This window comes from Alligator mississippiensis, chromosome 5 (genome assembly GCF_030867095.1).
Source record: "Alligator mississippiensis isolate rAllMis1 chromosome 5, rAllMis1, whole genome shotgun sequence".
In the NCBI taxonomy this organism is placed as follows: Eukaryota; Metazoa; Chordata; order Crocodylia; family Alligatoridae; genus Alligator; species Alligator mississippiensis.
In genome coordinates this window covers 206,986,914-207,004,797 of record NC_081828.1, presented here as the reverse complement: position 1 = coordinate 207,004,797, position 17,884 = coordinate 206,986,914, and the positions used below count along the sequence as shown (strand labels likewise).

At 44.1% G+C, this 17,884-nt stretch overlaps 1 protein-coding gene across 2 annotated transcripts in view; it reads left to right on the top strand.

The window, feature by feature from the left end:
* Window positions 1-5,803: 5,803 nt before the first annotated feature.
* GALNT11 (polypeptide N-acetylgalactosaminyltransferase 11) overlaps window positions 5,804-17,884 on the top strand; it is a 93,228-nt gene continuing 81,147 nt past the window's right edge. The window contains exon 1 of one of the 2 annotated variants that reach the window (XM_059729214.1): window positions 5,804-5,895. The gene's annotated coding sequence lies outside the window, so the exon portion shown is untranslated. Of the gene's footprint in view, window positions 5,896-17,486; window positions 17,570-17,884 lie in introns of those variants that run through there. The other variant, XM_059729213.1, reaches the window with a different exon arrangement.

Here is a 17,884-nt window from a genome sequence, read left to right as displayed (position 1 = left end):
AATCTTATAAAGCCATCAACATCCATTCCTTTTGCAACAATTGCTATCATTCAATTGTTTTTTAAAACTGCTTTCCCATCAAACCAGGGAGTGCAGTGGGGTAAGCAAAGCAATGATAAAAGCTATTGAAAGACTCATTTCCTCAGGTTGGTCAAGATTTCATCTGTGTTTGTTTGCTGTGTTGTTGTGTAGTTCCACCTAGTGTGAGTATTCAGAACTACACTAGTCCAGCAAATGGAAGATGTGACTATTAATCCAAGAATATGAAATCAATAGGAGGATGTGTTTTAGAAACAATCAAGTGGTGACGTGTGTGGAGTAAATGGCAAGACCACAAATGCCAATGGATCTCCAATGCCCAATCTGGTATCAGATTCCAACGTTCAGACAACTTTGTACCATAATGCGATAGAAACTCTAGTTTTTATTGAAGGGGGCGAAAAAGATATTTCAATACAGCTCAAACTGTCAAACTGCAAGGCAGCCTCACTGTAAAAACCACACTGTATTGCTGCCTCTGAGCATTCAAAAATGGAGCTGGGTCCCCTCCAACTAAGCAAAATAATAAATGTGTGGGTATTTTCTTTTGTCTTCTCATTTCTGAATACCTGGGGTATGTTCAGGTCACATTTGCAAGTTTCCCCCCCAATCTCAAAGGGCTGGAAATATACTTAAAAGAGAAAGGGAGAGAGAAAGAGAGTGCTGAGATTCTCACACAGTTTCTTGCTCCAACTATCTGGGGCTTTAAGAAAAACACCAGATATTGTGAGCCTTGTCATGCAATTCTGAGATCTGGAAGCACAACAAGTTTGTCTGAGCCAAACTGGCTATGGGAACATGTTCTCGTTCCCTCACACTTCCCTGTACTAGCATGTCTAATCCAGCAGAAAACCAAAGTCTTGTACAAACAATTCATCCCCAAAGCAGGACTGTCTGTACTGTACAAAAGCAGCCAGCTAAACATACCCTTGATATTTTCTTACAGAGCCGTAACATATGACCGTTCCACGGTGACTTGCAAGGAGCAGAGGCTCAGGATTATGAAAACAGGCCCACTAATCTGATAAGAAGCTGATAATATAGTTTTGCCAGTTGAAGAAACCAGCAATTATTTCAACTTATGCTATCTTGAGGGCTACCAATAGAAATCCCGGATTTCCAAGGGTAAACAGGACTTTGTTCTAGATTTGGTGATTTACACCAAACTCTTGCAACTTAAAATCACACTGTTTTGATTCTCACCTAGCCTCCCTATTACACCCTTTCCATTCAAGCCAGTTTTAAATGGCTGTTATCTATATGACCGTCCCAGAATCCCTGCAGTACCAGGCTGAATAATCACCACTTCTCATTTATGAACATCTTTGATGAGTAGGAATGTACACTGTGGCATGTGCTTGTATAGCATCCAGGGCCAGGACAGCCGTTTATCTCACCTTAGTTCAAACTTGTCTTCCTCCCTCACTAGTTCAAAAGATATTTCAATGCATTTATATCACCTTAGTTCAAACTTCTTTTCCTCCCTCACTAGTCCCATGATGCCTAATGGACCTTGACTCTTCTAAACTTTTCCTCATCATAATTGGCATAATCTTGGTTCTGTTTCCACTTTTTTAATTTACTTTCAGAATCTTAATTTTCAAAGTGCTAGTGATCAATATAATTTACTAGTACAGATCTAATAGGAACTGCTATTGTAGACATTAGCCAGTTAAAATGTATGCACAGTGCTTTGAACAGACAAACCCCACAAGATTACTAAACTTGTTTTTTACAGTGTGAGAAACAGGGGCTCTGTTTCTAGCTCTGTACCCACCTGCTGAGTAACAAGGGGAAAACAATCACTGAAAATCACTTTCCCACCAGCTGTAACAGGGATAATGACACATCTTCTCAAAGGCTAGGGACAGAAGTTACACAAACTGGTTTAAGTGATCAGAAACTGATTTAAACCTGTAATAGAACAGAAGCTCAGTGCACATAAACCAGTTTCAAAATGGCTAAAACTGGTTTAAGATAAGTTTGATACTATATTTAACCAGGTTTAACTGATTTGCGTCAAACTGGTTTATGATAATTCTGTTCCAGACCCCTTCCTGGTTCAAGTTTAATCAGAGTCCCTCAGCATCCCAGCATGCTTTGCAGCCCTGTGCTGTGCTGTCTGCTCCAGAGAGCAGGGCTGGCCCAGACCCTCTGCTCCCTAGCTAGAGCAGTGAGGGCTGGCTGACAAGGGGGTAAGCCCAGCTGGGGATGCAGCACAGTCTGCAGGGGGGTCTGCCCCCCCAGGCAAACCCCAGCTCGTGTCTGCAGGTTAAACACCCCTTCCCCTGCTCAAATTTATTACTGGCTGTGACTGTGGATTACACATTCCAGAGGCACCTGGAAGCAGGAAGAGAAAGTGATGAGCAGCCCTGTAGAGTCCTGCTGCTATGATTTTGAACTGCAAATCCCAGAGATTTTGGGGGCAGCAGGAAGAACAGGTGAACACAGCCCATGCTGGCTAAGAGAGCCATCCTCTAGTGCCCCTTGGCTTTTGGCCTGAGCTACTGAAGGCATATATATGGCTGCATTTCCTGAATCAAAAGTAAATGTCTGTTCACTTCTGTTTCAATTTAATCTCTGCAGTTTAGACTAACCTGCAAAGACTGAATCAATTTAGCCTCAGGCTTTTTGACCATCTGTACTTAGCCTAAAATACTTTGAGGTCTACTAGTGGATACTGCTATTTAAGAGCAAGATATTATTATGACTTAGTGTAAATGAGAATCAGGTCCAAATGTTATTGTTATCAAGTACCCTCATCTCTGTTTCTACCATATATTCTTATTAATATCTACACTTTTATGTTCATGACCTGCTTTTCTATCCATCTGTTCCTTATTAGTGAATTCTTGTCACTTGGACTGAAATAAATTGTTGAGCCTTATGACCACCAGAGGGCATATGACAACCTGCATGACCAATTATGTAGCATGCCAACTTCAGTTGCAATGTCAGCATAGCACAGCTTTTGTCTCTTATTTTCCTTGAGCTTTTTAATTCCATTTTCAAATAATGTAATTACACTTTTCCACAGCCATTTATTTAATAATTTAAAAATCCTTTTCTAAAGTGATTAACACAAATATCATAGTATTTGGATGAATTCTGTTTACCATTTCCCAAATGTGGATCCTGAGGTTTTAAATTAAATTAAATTAAATTAAATTAAATTAATTCAAGATAAAACAAGTAAAGTTAACAGAAAAAAAAATCTCCCTAGAGGGCTGAGGCTGCCTTCATACACATCTTTCTGGTAAGACACAGACCAGAATATGGTTAAATGGTCCCATGTGGTCAATGCTGCCATTTACAATTTTTTATTTCTATTACATAGCACCTAGAGGCCCCAGCTGTGTTCAGGGCCGAAAAGTTCAAGAAAAAGTTTTTGCCAATTCTTTGCCAGTGTTAATAGATAAGTATAATCCCCGCTTTACAGATGGGAGGCTGAGGCACAGAACAACTTGCCCTGATCACAGAGGAAACCTATGGCAGAATGAGCAACCCATATCTCCTCATTCCAGTCCATGTCCTTAACCATAAGATCATGTTTCTTCTCAAGTTTTTAACAGAAGCACAATGAAATGAGAAACTGCTACTATCTGCAATGCTAAAGACTTGTTGCATTGAACAGGCTTCTAATATCAAGTCTTTAAATTATTCCATAAGCTGCTTCAGTGTAGCTAATTAAGAAGTATTCTCAAGGGAAGGACACTATGCACTAGAACCGTTTTCCAGAAAGGAACACGACTTCTACATTTCCCGATAGCTTAAAGCATCCTTAAAAAAGGCACATCACCATGACAAGGGAGGACACCTGCTACACAGATGTTGTGTGCCTAACTTCATTAATGGATACAAAGCATTCTGACACACACAATAAAGATGCCGTTGACAGATAAGGCCAGATCTTCAGCTACTATAAATCAACATTGTTCAATTTAGTTAGTTAATTGTTTGTAGGGCTGGAGCCTAAAGAAACAAACAGGTTAAATCTATGATGGGTTACTGCATAACAATCGAATTTACCTCTCTTCCTGGTTTCTAAACAAACTTTTTTAGACAGCTTCACTTCATGGTTTCTGTTGATGTCCTGCAAACCCCAACCTCATCCCCAAAACAAGGTTTAGATTGAAAAAAAAAAGAGAGGAAGAAAGCATCTTGTTACAGTAGACAACAGTGGCTTTTGGGCTCAGGTAATTTCAGATGAAAGACAGCAATATCACAATAGCTTTTAGTAAAATTTTCCAAGAGAGACCAGTGCAAATATTATGTGACATGTGATATTTTGTGCACCCCCCACTTTGATTCCTGGATCACCCAAAATTTAATGGCAACTCCTTGGAAGTAGCAGCAGCATCTCTGTTCAGGCACCGTTGAAGGAGTCAATTGACTTCATGGCTCATTATAAGCTACCCAACTCCTAAACTCTTTATTCCACAGCTGTTAATGATCCTCTCTCCGTTTAAATGGTTCACAGCCTTGTGGACGGTTTTTTAACTCTAGCTAAAAGTATTAACTCAGATGTGGAAATAGCTTTCAGTAAAGCATTGGACGTACTGTCAGGGTGCTCAAGAAGGTTAGACTTTGTTTTATGAAAGAGAGATATACATTTAATTCTAATGACTATGGGACTAATGAAACAACATCTTTTGATTATTTTTGCTTAGTTTGTTTTGTTTTTATACATAAAATATAGCAAATTAATACACCTTCCAATAAAGGTATATTTGTTTTTGCTTGGATCATAAACTGAATAATGCAAAGCCATAGGCCCCTAGCATATTAGTAACGTCTAATTTCTTTTTAACTGGAGAAAAATTAGTTGTGTTATATGTGATGATACACAACACCATCTGCACCCCACTTTTCAAAATCCTAGATCTGCCCATGATTGTGACACATCTCATTCAGGAACTCCTTTGACTTAGAATTTTATCTAAATTTTTTTCTGTGATATTTGTAAAATGCTTCCAGTGAGTTTGTGGGCTGTAGGCCATCACGACATGTTTTCTCTCATACACTTCTTTGGCCACGTTTAGCTCATTCATTCATAACAGAATGGCAGTGTGGAGCACTGAAGAGCTGGGTTCCAGTACCAGCCTCTGCTACTAGCTAGTGTGTGATCTTAAATAAACCACTGCACAGCTATGTGCCTTGGCTTCCTCATCTGTAAATGGAGATAAGAGATTTATCCCTTTTTCAGATGAACTATCTATTACTCCTATTATGCCTGAAATTCTGGGAACAGAGAAAAAGGTAGAAAGAAGCCAGGGAAAGAACTTGAACATGCAAACTATTTGGGAGAGGAAGCAATTTTACTTCTGAGCCTCCTGACTCTTTAAGAACTTTCTGTTTGTATTTTGATGATAAAAACTATCCAGATTAAAACAGAAAATAGCCTGGGTTGGCCCTGAGTCATGTATCTGTCAAGTGAGGAGTACAGAGCAGAGTCAAGAGACACTGGGCAGATCATCTGGCTAATTATTTCCCTCCTCACAGGTTCCGGAGAGAGTAATAGGTTTGCCATTAAGTGACATAAAACTCAGCAGCTCAGCCACAGAATTTGGAGATGGAAACTCTTAGAAGCCAAAAGCAAACTATGCAATAGTCAACATCGTTTTGAAGTTAAGCCACTGAGCTTCCTTCTGCTTTGGTAACGTTATAGAGAAATAGTTGGAAGGAGAGGAGAAGCCACAGAAGAAGGAAGAGGTTAAAGAGTAAAAAAGCAGCAAAGAGAATGAAGGAGGCTGAATAGATAGCTCTCCTGAGCATGTTTAGCATTGCCATTAATTATTATCCTGGTTGGGACAATCTCAGGAAAAGGGCCTGTGTTAGGAGGAAGAGCTGCTGGAGGTAAGTGTTTGGTAATTGCTGTTCATGGCAGACAGTCTGGCAAGAAGAATGTAGTTCCCAGCACAAAAAACTAACACTGCTGTGACTGAATTTATGGATGAACAGTACAATTTTAGGAGCAGGAACAGTTCTCCACAGATGGTTTTAAAAAGGAGAGTGGGATCTAAGGTCATGTATTACTTACAAGTTGATCTAGTTTTCAACAAGCTAAAATATGACAGTTTTGGTGCTGAAGTCTTCCTTGTTCCAACTAGAAAATATATCTAAGGTTAAGTGAAAGAAGTGGGGGGAGAGGAGGAGAGGAGGGAATTGAGTCTGTTTACAGTTGCAAAATAATTATTACCCAGTTTTTCTGCCTCCTTTTGTAGCTTAGCTTTGAGTAGGTGAATTGTCCTTAATCAACCACTACCATACTTGCAAGGTCAGGGCCTGCCTGACCCTTATTAGTTTGTTTGCAGAGCTGGTCAATCAACCAAAACAATCTTGATTAAAGTCTGCAAAGAACTACCTCTCTATTACTGAATTTAATGACTTATGATATGTAAATTTTGTTGGACTTATCAGGAACATTTGACATAATTAACCCCAGTGACATTTATCCATCAGCTTGGCATGCAGGATTATAGGGAAAAATGGGTTTGTGTCTTATCTTTTATCTCCCCCCACAAAAATGATCAGTGGCAGTTAGTCTGGCTGTTACAATATTGGTCTGGCTGTTGCAACATAAAAAAGATTACAAAGAAGCATTGTAGAACAGAAAAGTAAAGTATTGGCCCTATTTAATTTTTAGAGGCATGTTTCAAACAAGTCAAGGTACTATTTTGAAAAATGTCACTGCACATCAATGCATCACTACGCAATACAAACATTCATACTTATGCTTATTACTTTAATACATGATTGTGCTACAAGAGCCATCATAACCATGGCAGCTGCAGGCTTATTTCCAACTTTCTCCCCATGAAATGGTTATGACTTGGTTGTTCAGAAATGAGCCTTCAGTGTATGTCTAATTTGAGCCATGTGATCAAATCAAAATATCATTAGGGTGCAAGTATCAGTGAAAATAATGTTTATGATATACCAAACTCTGATAAAGATCAAAATGTTTTTCCTTCAAATCGTGTCTGGAGAGATCCCTGCACATATGTCCCCATTCCTGCCACACAAACCTATAGAAACCATCGGGACTTTGCGGTCCCTGCCTTGAATGTTAGAGTGCTCTATGAAAAGTGTTATTAAGAGGTATGACCCAAACAAACTCAGTTCCCCAAAGAGTTATTTGAGCTTCCTCTGGTCTTGCCTCTTTGAGACAGAGGCAAAGATTTCCTAGTATGATCGCTTTTGTTGGACCAACTACATAGTTTGGATAAAATTAAACAAGCTTGCAAATGCAGGACATGGTTCTATCAGGTCTCTGTTCATAGGAAGCCAGGCACAGCTGGTCAGCTGTTTCCTACCCTTCAGGTAGGAACATTTGTTATAACCAAACAATGTAATTATTTTTAAGACAAAAATATAACTCTGTTAAGAAATGCTTCCACTGCTTTCTTAGGAAGACTTCATCCCTATTTTCTGCATTGGGGATAGTAGATCCCACAAGATTGAGGGAATATAATAAATGACCATCTTAAGGCTCTAATTCATCTATCTCTGCCTTCATATGCTTGGGTAAGGCTGTATATGCTGAATCAGTGATCCATGATCCAAATGTCAGTATCTGAGCATTGTAAGAACTATGATTCGTACCAATAGAGGATTGTTTTGAGATGTTAGCTAACTACCACAGTTAACCTGGGCTTCCTCTTCCCCTTTGAATGCATGCATCCTTAGAGACGTGTGATAGAGGCTACCTGCAGTGCCTCTGATGGAATATCTTCCTTTGCAATAAAAGTAAACTGTTTTCACCAACCTCCATGGAGGGGAGGAGATATAACGAGTGAAAACTCATAGCAGACCTCTTTAGTATCCCAGCTGTAATTTAGTTATGCTGAGTGCAATCATTCTTCATATGGAGTGCCTAGCTGTCCTATCAGGTTAAATATGGGTCTAAGTGATCCAGAGTCATGACTCAACCTAGAAGTTAAAGTACTTGATATTCTTCCTACAGTCATTATCTAGGGCATTTGATATAAGGTTCTGCTTAGTTTAGACGTTGCCCAATTTTGATTTATAATTCCAAACCACAGGGAAAAATCACATGATCAATTAAAAATCTAGTCTGGAGTATATTAAGCAGCTGTTCTAGGCAGACTATAATTATGAGGGATCTGGGGAAGTGAATAATACATTGCTTAAAGATTGTGTAGTGGATGACACCAATAAAAGTAGCAATTTATCAATATCATTAATAAAGTGATAATCCAGACACCATGGAAACATTTTATGTGGTGATGTGAGCTAAAATACCTATTAGGGATAGATTTAACAGCTGGAACTAAAAGGTAGGAGATAACTGGCCAAATTAGAAATATCTGGAAAGATAATGATTCAGAAGGAAACAAGTGGAAAATGAACTAACTGGGCTTTTGCCTAACAGAGTTAACATGCACCTAGAGTCCTTAGGATGAATTATGATAAATGAGAGAACAAAACTAATGTATTAGCCATTATGAAATGGAATTTTGAAAGCCTGGTTGATGGATATGCTTGCTGTATGAATATCTTGCACAACAGCATGTCTGAGTTTCTGCAGTCTTGGTCTCTACCATCACTTTACGGTTGTCACCACTAAACTCTGGGGACTGATACTCCCATTCCTATTACTGCTGCTTCTGGTAAAGCAACAGCTTCTCTGGCAGTTCTGCTTCTCACACTCCAGGTGCAGCTCTTGGGGCTACTTCTCTATTCTGATCCATTTATGTTCCTAGAGCACAGCATCACCATTACATCTGAGCACCATACCCTCCATCCACAATAGTACTTAGACGCTTGTGTCTTACCTAACTTCCACTTTTGGTGCCTAAGTAAAAAACTAAAATCCTCAAAGCCCCTGCTCAGCTGCTGCCTAAACTTGGAGGCACCTTCAGTTCCACTTCTGGGCATACCCAAAAGCATCTCAGTCTTGACAGCGCTGAGCAGTTTGTCCCTTAACTCAGGGGTTTTCAACTTCTTTGGATCATTGTACCTCTGGCGGCTGGACGTGGAGTACTGTACCCTGGCAGCCAGATGCAGGGAGGCTGTGGGGGGTGCGGGGGAAGGGTGGTGTGTTTCCGAATGCGGAGTGGTGGCAGCTGCTATGTGCAAACTTTCCCTGCATCCAGCTGAATGGGTGGCGCCTGCGCGGCAGCATGGGATGATGGGTGGTGGTGCTCTGTCCCCACCCGCCCATGCATATCCCCTAGGGCCTTCTCAAGAACCTCTGGGGGTACACATACCCCTGGTTGACAACCCCTTCCTTACCTCATATTTAAACCCCATCAGGACCCACAAATGAGGCATACTTCTGCCTATTTCACCTGCTGGGCCCAACCTAGTAGGAATCTCAAAGCACATCTAACACATCAAACTGAGCACAAAACCATGGCAATAGAGCTGCCCTGCACCTCCTTCCAGTGATTAGAGAACTCACCCAGGTTGTGAGAAACCTGGGGGGTTCAAGTCTTGTCTCAGCCAAGGGGACTCAGCTTCCCTTCTTTTCTCTCCTGAGAGAGAGCAATTACCATAATGCTGCTCTTAGTCCCACTTTTTGACCAAATGAATATTTAATGATTCATACAAAATATAACAGCTTAAAAAAAAGGGATTGAGACTACCCCAAGCCAGTGAAATTTGTGGCCTGGTAGCTAAACACTCCTGAGGAGGAGGTTTAATTCCCCTCAGAATCTCTTTGGCCTAATCCCTACTCGTCCTTCCTCCTCCTTCCCTTGCCTTCTTCCTTTCACAACCCTGTCATCCCTTTTCTTTCTGTTTAATTAATCCCCCAATTAATGTTACCTCCCCTCTACTAAAACATAACTGCAGCACTACCATGTTGTTTGCTGCCATCACACTGCTAGCTCAGCTGTTGTGCTATCCCTTTCCCTAACCCTTCTGTCTGTCGTGTCTATTTGAATTGTTAATTATTCAGAGCAGCAGTGGTCTACAGCTCAGTGTTTGTATAGTGCCTGGCACCATGGGGACTCATTCTGGCATCATTCTGAGGTACTGCTGGAAGAAACATTAGCATTATTTATAATTTGATTAACAGTGGATATTCAACCCCTACCCTACCTGAACTAGGAAAGGGTCTAACCCAGGGCAGACAATTATTTTGAGTAGAGGGCCAGTTACGGAGTTTTGGCAAGCTGTTGAGGGCCACGTGGGTTGCCCCGCCCCTTTCATAGATTCATAGATGTTAGGGTTGGAAGGGACCTCAATAGATCATCAAGTCCAACCCCCTGCATAGGCAGGAAAGAGTGCTGGGTTTAGATGACCCCAGCCAGATGCCTATCTAACCTCCTCTTGAAGACCCCCAGGGTAGGGGAGAGCACCACTTCCCCTGGGAGCCCATTCCAGACTTTGGCCACTCAAACTGTGAAGAAGTTCTTCTTAATGTCTAGTCTAAATCTGCTCTCTGCTAGCTTATGGCCATTATTTCTTGTAACCCCCCAGGGGCACCTTGGTGAGTAAAACCTCACCAATTCCCTTCTTTGCCCCCATGATGAATTCATAGGCAGCCACAAGGTCGCCTCTCAGCCTTCTCTTGCGGAGGCTGAAGAGGTCCAGGTGCCCTAGTCTCTCCTCATAGGGCTTGGCCTGCAAGCCCTTAACCATACGAGTGGCCCTTCTCTGAACCCTCTCCAGGTTATCCACATCCCTCTTGAAGTGCGGTGCCCAAAATTGCACGCAGTACTCCAACTGCGGTCTGACCAGCGCCCGATAGAGGGGAAGTATCACCTCCTTGGTTCTGTTCGTCATGCATCTGCTGATGCACGATATAGTGCCATTAGCTTTCCTGATGACTTCGTCACACTGACGACTCATGTTCATCTTGGAGTCCACCTTGACAGGTGTCCTGCTCCCTGGTCGCCATCTTGTGACCAGAAGTCACACCCCTGCCCCCTGACCTTTGCCACCAGAAGTTCTTCCCCTTGCCCCCGGAAGTATTCCTTCCAGCAAGGGGTTTTGCCATCTTGGAACCAGAAAAATACCAACTTATAGTCTAAAAAACAAACATCTACAACATTCATTAATTGATTTCAAAAACTATTTTTGTCCTGGTTTACATGTGTTTGTGTAGTGTACACAGAGGTGATCACACAATAGCTTAAAATGAAGTCTCACTCTTGTATATTGGGGGAAGTGGAGGGCATGGGGGGGTGGATATAGGTTTGTGCGTGGCTGTGGGTGTGTGGGTATGTGGGGTGTAGGGGAGGGTGTAGGTGTGTCTGTGGGAGGGTGGATAGGTGTGGGGGTCTGGGTGTGGGGTGAGGTAGCATGTGGGTTTGTGTGAATATGTGGGGTGTGTAGGTATGAGGTTTGTGGGAGGCTGTGTGGGGAGGAAGGGTGGCTGGGGTGTATGAGTGGGTGGGGGGCTCTATGTCTATGCCAGTATGAGGGGGATGGTGGGTGCATGTGTAGGGTGGGGTGTGCATGTGGGACTCACCCTACGAACACACACACACACTGCTCCTCCCTACACCCTTCCTCTCCGGGTACCGGCATGGCCTCGTGCTTCCCGGTCCGGCAATGCAGCCAGGAGCCATGTGGTGCTGCAGTAGTGTGGGGGCAGGAAGGCAGGGAAATGGCTGAGGGTGAGGCAGGGCTGGGCTGCTCAGTCCTGTGGGTTCCCCCTAGGTCCTACTGCCCCAGGCTACTGTCATTTTGACAGGCAGCCACGAGCAAATAAATGTCAATTTACTAAATTTTTGGGGGGCCCCATGGGCTAGATAGAATGACCTGGTGGGCTGGATTTGGCCCATGGGCCATTTTTTGCCCGCCCCTGGTCTAACCCTTTCCAGGGCTGAAAGGAAAATCCAACCCTACAATGCAAAGTTAACTTGAATTATTTACACTCGGGGTAATTCCTCTTGAATTATTTAGTTCTAGTGAGAGTTACTATTGCAAAACAACACTGAGGCTATACAGATTACCTGTGGGTATATCTACACATGCATTTTAATGTGCATTAGCCTATTTTAATGTGCATTAAAGCATCACAAAAATGTGCTTTTTAGCTAATGTGCATTAAAATAGTCTAATGCTTATTTTTCAAGTACCGCACAATGGAGGTACAGCACTAGATTTAATGCCCATTACCTAAGGCACATTAATGAATGTGTAGACATGTCAAGAGGTACTGGATTTAATGCACATTAAATTAAGTACATTACTGCATGTGTAGATATGCCCTTATTAGAAACTGATGAGATGAACTAACTTGAGGTTTTTACCATCTGTAAAGAGCTAGCCCTATGACAAGACACAATTGAATTAAAAGTGCCTCACTCTTTTATTCAGGGTGTTTGTGTACAGCCAGGACTCAAATTAATTTGGTAATGAAAACAATACCTGAAACTGAAAGAACAGACAGGCACAAAGGAAGAACCCAACAGCTGTGACCTTTTGGGTCATTAGGAGGCAGAGCTTTCAGCTTGGTCTTCAAAGAAGGAAACCTATAAGAAGTTCAGCTGACTCAAAAGGGCAGAGAAAAAAATTATTTTTTAAGTCTCCATTTAGCCTAGGAGGCTCTTGACTCAAATGTGGATGAGGAAGTAAAAAATAGAGGATGAATTGCCTTCTTAGTATAGAAGGACTTTGTTTCTTGCCAGAGACTTCAGTCTAAAAGATCACTTGTTTCTTTTCCTTACCTCTGACTGAAGAAATTTGGACTATTTTGTGACCTCACATACCATAAGCCCTGTTACAAGGAGTTGGATGTAGTAACAAGCAAAGCTGGCGGCTGTTGATTATAGAATCCAAATCTAGTGGCCTTTTTGTCTAAGTACAGACAGTCAAAAAGCCCAAGGCATTGCAGGTTAGTCTAAGCTGCAACAATTGAACCAATAAGCAAACTTCTGATTCAGGAAATGGAGCCACATGCCTGAAGTGGCTCAAGACAGAAGTCGAGGGGTGGGAGTGGCACTAGAGCACAGCTCTCTGGCACATAGCCAGTATGGACTGGCATTTGCAGTCCACAATCACAACAACAGGACTCTGCAGGGTTGCTCATCACTTCCGTTTTATGCTTCAAGGTGCCTCTCAGATTGGTAGTCCACAGTTGCAGAGAGCAATAAGGAAGACAGCAGGGCAATGCAGCTCTGTACTGAGGGAAAGTGAGTTTAACTCCCCTCCCTGACCCCAGATCCTAGCTTCGGTTTGCCTGGTGGGAGCGGGGCGGGGCAGTGAGCTATCCCTCACTGCTCCAGCTAGGGAGCAAAGGGGTGGGTCCAGCATCCTCTATGGAGCAGACAGCAGAGTACAGCCCAGGGCTGCAAAGCATGCTGGGGGACTCTGATTTAACTTGAACCAGGAAAGGGGTCTGGGACAGAAGTTTCATAAACCCATTTAACCTAGATCAGTTATGTCTGATACTACATTCAACCAGGTTTATCTTAAACCAGTTTTAGCCATTTTGAAACTGTTTTATGTGCACTGAACTTCTGTTCTGTTACAGGTTTAAACCAGTTTCTGATCACTTAAACTGATTTGTGTGTAACTTCTGTCCCTAGCCTTTATGACTTAGTAATAACAGATCAACTTCAAGCCTTTCCTCCACAAATCTCCAACTGCTTCGCGAATCTGGATGGAGTCTCCCAATACATCTATATGATAGGTGGTTACTATCCTCCTTCTCCAGCTGGCGAAGTTGAGGTACATAGGCCTAACAGCTTAGTCTTTCAGAACAGGGAATGCAGAGTGTGCCTGCTGCCTCTGTGATCCAACTCCTATATCAGCTTTTTTCCTAGGAGACTAAGTAGGAACCTGAGAGAGTGAATAATAAATGTGTCCCATGCTGTGAGAGCTGTTATATAAGAAAGCATATAGATAAAGATTTGAAAAAGAGGTTGAAAACAGCAGTGGCATTGTATAGTGAGATGGGAAGAAGAGGTTTGAATAACATGCTCGTGCAGAAACATCCAAATGCTTCATAAGCTTGTTCCAGAGTTCAATTTCAATAAAGAGCTACCATCTCGAGAATTTTTTGTAATCCCAGAAGAAAGGCCAGTGGATGAATGGGGCTGGAAAATCATTTAGAGGGGGTCACCTCATATCAATACTAAACCTTACTAACTGGTCTGTGTGGGGAAGTTCGTGCTTTTGCTGCCTGTGTTATTCTGTGTAAAAGCACTGAATTTATGCAGAACACTGCAAGAACTTCCAGCAAGCCTCTTTTGGAGATCACAGACTTCTTATATTGCTATACAATCTTTTCTGTACATGTTTTCTCTAGGAGTGTGCAGGTGTTGTGCAAGGTGAGGAGAATCAGCTTGCTCAAAAAACCCAACTCCAAAGACACTTCACTAAACAAACTTGAAGAAACCCCAGTGGTCACCAGTATAGACCTGTTGACATTGGTAATGGTTGGGGGAGGAGGGGGAATATGACAAAGCTAATCTGATAATATGATTTTCCAAAGACTCAGCTGCTAGAGATGCCAATAAGCAGGAGAGGTGGAAACCTGCTGAGGACAATCCTTGTCAGCGTGAAAGCAAATAACCTGCGGGCTTGGGAACCTGCTACTTAATGCTAGCATGTGCAATCATTTTAGGAACTCTGTTTGCTCCTTATTTTCTATTATAGAATAACATCTTTATTTGTTTTGTCTCAGTGATTTGTATACACTTGCTGTAAGGTAAGTTATGTTGGTGGAGACTCTTATGTGGAAACTGGAGCCTAGCACTGCGGGACAGTATATGCAGAGCTGTATCTATTTAATCTTGTAACTGACAGGAAGACTAGGGCATAACAACAATGTCTGTCAAACTGTATATGCCTCGAAAATGGTGATAAGATGAGCTGTGCCTGTCACATAATGTCACTAACAAGCCTTCATTTTGATTTGGAATGCCTGGAAATAGGACAAGTCTACAAAGCAGATGGAAACTTATCACTTGTGCTAATTTAATTTCAAAATAGTGATGAAGTAACACTTAACATGACCAGATGGGGAATTAGCATTGATGTGAAGAAAGTTGGCTGAAAGAAGCAAGATCTGAGGCAGGATTTGGCAGCAAGTGAGGTTGCTATAAAACCATAGATAAATAGGGCAAAAGGGACCTCCAGAAGTCATAAAGCCCAACTTCCTCCTCCAGGCTGGAACTTCCCTGTCTGCATCTCAGAAGGTGACTTCTTTGTGTAAAGGAGGAACAACAGCACCAGAGCTTAGAGAATGAAGGTTATATGGGAAGGAACAGGAGATGAGCAGATGTGTAAGTAGTGCCATTACAGTGAAGAAGCTTGAATGCAAGAGTGTGAAGAAGGATCATCTGGGAGGGAATTCAGGAAGAGGATATGTTGTAGATGAGCAAGGCTTGGGAAGCCTACCAGGAATTATCAATATCCAGGAAAGATTTCACCAGGGGCAAAGGACATTTCCTGGGGAAAGAAATAAATGAGTAGTTATTAACAAGTTTATTATTGCCACTCTAGTGTAAATGTTAGTAGCTTTGGCCTTGTGGCCCATCCTTTCTCTTTCTACCAAGCATTACTTTCCACTCTTCAGCACGCTGGCCCTGTAATAGTCTTGTTACTGAAGGCTTCTCTCATTTTCCTCTCGCTGGTGGATAGAAAGTAAAATTGTCTTCTGAACTCAGGCTGCCCAGGATCACTCTTAGCCTGTCTAACTGGTCACACGAGAATGTTGCAAGCATAGTTTGTTTTCCTAGAGCAGTTACTCTGGGGATCTGGAAAAGACAGGCTAATTATGCTTTAGCTAACCCCTGTTTCTCAACATGTGCTGGTGGGAGGTAACCAATCTTCTGAACAAGTTGCCAACTGCTATCCAGAAAAAAGTGATGCTGAGAAGTGGTGCAAGATAAGTCTCTGATCTGCATCAAAATTTTATTTTTCTTCTTCTTCTGGGCCAGGGCCAGGTATTGCACACAAACTGGTTTAAGTTATGAGAAACTGGTTTAAACCTGTAACAAAACAGATATTCAGTGCACATAAACCAGTTTGAAAATGGCTAAAACTGGTTTGAGATAAACCTGGTTGAATGTAGTATCAGCCTTAACTGCTGCTGTACACTGCTGCATGTTGGCAACCAATCTTGGAGCTTTCCTAACACCGGCCTTGGAGTTCATGCAAACTCTGATCATTTCCCTGAACCATCCAGTGTTTGCTTTCAGCAATTCTTGATAACAGCTGTATAGGTTAAATTGACCTGTCTGTCTTTCACCTGCTTATAACAGGTTAAAGCCTGTCCATGTGGCACCTATTACAGTCACCTTAGATATAAGGTGAGGACAGGTCAAAACTGCCTCCTTTCTGAGGGGTCTGGCTGAGACCCAAGGGTTTGGGAAACTTGTGTTCATGTTCCAGGTCAATCACAACTGTCTGTGCTATTTCATGTAAGTCACTGGGCCCAGCTCCTAAAGGAGGTTTAGGTAAGATTTATGTCAAAACTGCGTTCCTCCACATCTCCCTCAGCCTGGCCGTAGTGTGCGACGCACAACGTACAGGGGGCTGTTGCTTCCTTTTAACTCAGTGATGGCACCACTGCTGCGCCAACATTGTAATGCCCAAGTAGGGCGTGTTGGTGTTTTCTCTCATGACTCTTTTCTATGAGAGGCAAAGCAGCTTTGTAGCAGGGACCAGGACTGCTGTCAGCACCAGGATACATGGGCCTGCTCGCTTACTCTGTGTTTCTGGCCCAGGTATAGGGGCAAAGCTTTAAAGCAACAGATGAGCATGAGCCTTCACCCCATAACAGCCTGCACTTGGTGCTTCGGCCAGCTCCCAGGTGGGAAACGTGGGTTTCAACCCTCTCGGGCTGAGCGGATGTTAACCTAGAAATTCCCCACCCTGGGCAAATGCTGTCACCACCGGGCTCTTGTAGAGAAGAAAGACACCAGCATGACCCCTGCCTTCTCCTCCGTCAGCGGCAGCAGCCCCTCGGTTTGAGGGCCAACTCTACCACGGCTCACGGGCGGCTCTCGTCCCTCTCCTTTTCCTTCTTCCGCTCCCTCTTCTCCGCCTCGAGGGTGACGCCTGCCCTTGACGTGGGTAGCTGCTCGGCGGCGGTGGCACCGCTGCAGTCGGTTGCCAGCCGTGCCTAGACACCCCGGTGGCGAATTTTTAGCATCGGGGACCGCCGCTTCGCCAGAGAGAACATCGTTATCGTCACCATTTCCAGGCCCTGTCGGTTCACCCACGCCCGTGTCCAGCCCTTGACGCCAGCACCCGTTTTCCCAGGGTGGCCGCCGCGCAACATCGTGGCGTGACTGAGCTATGAGGTTTCGGGGGTCGCGCGCATCCTGGCATGGCACACCAGGGCGCCCCCACAAGAGGCGTGCGGGCCCTGCCTGGCAGCGGGCTCAGGCCTGTCTCAGGCCCCACAATAGAAGGGGGATGCTGAGCGCAGGCACAGCCCCGCCCCCCCCACCTTGCCTCTGGTGTCATGGCGGCCGCGGGCTCGTCACGTGACGGGCGGGCAGTGCGCAGGCGCGTCCCGGGCCGGGGGCGGGGCTTCGCCGCTGCCGCCGGGCGCGTGAGGGGACGATGCCGCCGGGCCGGGGCCGCCGGAGCCGGGGTGAGTGCGGGGCGGCGCCGGCCCGCGGCCATTCATCCCTCCCCCGCGCAGGTGCCGGTCCCGGGCGCCCCGCTCCCCGCACCGGTCTGGCCCTGGGGAGCCCCCGGTTTGCAGGCGGGGTTGGGCCGCCCTGCCTGGGGGGCTGCGCGGTGTTTGGGGCGGGGGCAGCAGACCGCAGACGACTCGCCGGCGCCTGCGTGGTCTTGATCCGCGGTTCCCAAACTCCGACAGGTTGCGCATCACCCGCTGGAAGCAACTCGTGCTCGCGAGTCGCGGCAGTAACTCCGCTGGCGGGTCCGTGCGGACGGGGACGGG